Raw genomic sequence first — 2,358 nt, 5'->3', positions numbered from 1 at the left:
CTATAGCAATACAAAGCAAGATGCCCTTGGACATGAACACATGCATGACTAACTTAATATCCTTAAAAAGGCTGTGTTGAAATGGGTTTAGTGTGTCTTCAAATGTCTCAAATTCTTTCAGAAATTCCGGTCTGACACATTCGCACAGTGGAAGGAGAGGATGGCATACTGGAGAAGAAAGGCCAAGAAACATGTATTCAGCTACATTCAACATGGTGTCATCCCATTCTTTCACGTCCGTAACGTACTCGCCAATGGTACAGATTTACAGCTAACACCAGCAGGTCATTGCAGACTTCTGTTCAGGCATCAAATGCACTTTGTTAGTATCTAGGAGAGACTGGCTAAGCATCATAGGCTTGTGGCACTTCAGTTTATGGGCCAGGGTCATGAATATTGCCTCCACGTGGTCAGTGTCATTCGGATTCTTGGCAGATGTTTCAAAAAGTGGCATGCTGTGAAAATCAGCAAATTTCTCGGCCAAATCAGTAGGCACTTCGATACACAGACAACAGCATGAACATTCCTGTAGTAATGCTGCACCATACTCTTTCTGAAACGCTCTTCTCCCGCAGTATCCCAAAGTTAGATCTTGATTCTTTCACCGTCTATGCCTTCTGAGCGCTCCCAAAGTCCACACCAATGGTGGCCTCGGTGCGCTGGGGGAAGCGGCCCCCGCAGAAGCGGTAGGTCAGGCAGGTTTTGCCCACATTGGAGTCTCCGATGACGATGATCTTGAAGATGCGGGAGTGGGCTGGGGACAGCACTGCAGGAGCGGGCTGGAGGCAGCACTGCGGAGGCAGTGCTGGCCGTCAGGCTCTGCTCTAGAGACGACTCAGCCCAGGCGGTGTCAGGCACAGAAACCATCACGGAGGGTGAGGCCATGACCGGGAGGGTCGCGAGCCACCGCGGCGTGGGACAGAACACAGAGGCGCGAGAGGCAGAGAACTCTGCCTCGGCATAACCGCCCCAGTCACTGGCCCGAGCCATTCCGGGCTGCAATCTTTTCTAATCTTTACCTAAGCGAGCCACCGCGGCACAAGACATAACACAGAGGCGCGAGAGGCAGAGAACCCTGCCTCGGCACTACCGCCCCAGTCACTGGCCCGAGCCATTCCGGGCTGCTGGTCTCACGCGAGATTATTAGAAAATGAGATAATGGTGGTCTCGTTACCTGCTGCATGTAGGGGAAAGGGGGCACAGTAGCACGCTTTACCTGGAGAAATGGCAACAGCGATGCAGCAGGCGGTGTTGTGGCGGGGGTCCTTCGCCGGTTCTGCTCTCCGCCCAGGCTCAGCACGGACATTGTAGGCATGGAAGTTGACTGTGAGCACAAGTAGGGACCGAACAACGGCACAAACAGGGGTGCAGGAGCACTAAAAACGGCACAAACGGGGGCAGAGGCAGAGGCTTGAGGCTCACCTTCACTGCGGGGGAAAGAAAATGGCGGCTGCAGGCTTCCGAATTTTTCGGAATTGGGGGCGTGGTTTTGCTGTTTTGAGTGACGCATGACGTCACTGTCTAAAGAACAGCAAACTTATGCCCGCGAATCCGAAAAAGACGGGGCTAAATTGGAGTGATGCATCTCTCCTCCATTGGCTGGCCTCCGTTTAGGAAGCCAGCCAATGGAGGAGAGACGGGGCAGGGAGGCGGGTTCTACAGCCCTACTAAGAAACATTAAATCTCCGACCCCAGACTGCGCAAGTGCAGCCTTTAGGTCCTCGACCTAAAAAGAAAAGCAGCACAATCGCGTCTCATGGCAGCTAAGAGACTTACAGAGCAAGCATTTGCAACGCAATAAGTCTCACATCTGCGAGATTTTGTGCTATTGGCATTGTAATTGGCAATGCCTTTTATTTATATATTTAAAAAACATACGATAAGAAAAGGCATTGTCATTTACAATGCCAATAGCACAAAATCTTGCAAATGCGAGACCTAATGCATTGCAAATGCTTGTTTTATCTATTGTTGGTGGTAACACAAACAATGGCAGAGTGAGAGGTAGGGTGAAGAATTAACACAGACAATGGGAGAGTGAGTGGAAAGAAGGAAAAAACTAAAAATCAGCATCAGCAGGAAGAAAGAAAGACGCAGCAGCAATACTGACACTGAGATAGAAGAAGGAAACAGGGATCAGGCAGCATTTTTAAAGTGGACTTGACAAACATTGTGATTCCGTGGAAAATAATATTAGAACAACCGCATTCTTAAATTCCTGTTTCCTTTCGCTATCTGACAGCTCGATACCTGTGCAAGAAATAAAAGAGGCATTGTTTCGAATAAGCTCATACCTGCGGCGTATTTTCTTAAATTCAATGACCATGACATACTTTAATATTTCTGAAATACCAAATG

General features: G+C 49.1%; 1 pseudogene; it reads right to left on the bottom strand.

Moving 5' to 3' along the window:
• Positions 1 to 271: 271 nt before the first annotated feature.
• Positions 272 to 885, bottom strand: LOC147685292 (ras-related protein Rab-33B pseudogene; annotated as a pseudogene).
• Positions 886 to 2,358: the final 1,473 nt, after the last annotated feature.

This window comes from Lissotriton vulgaris, chromosome 10 (genome assembly GCF_964263255.1).
Source record: "Lissotriton vulgaris chromosome 10, aLisVul1.2, whole genome shotgun sequence".
Lineage (NCBI taxonomy): Eukaryota > Metazoa > Chordata > Amphibia > Caudata > Salamandridae > Lissotriton > Lissotriton vulgaris.
This window is presented reverse-complemented; position numbering and strand designations above follow the sequence as displayed.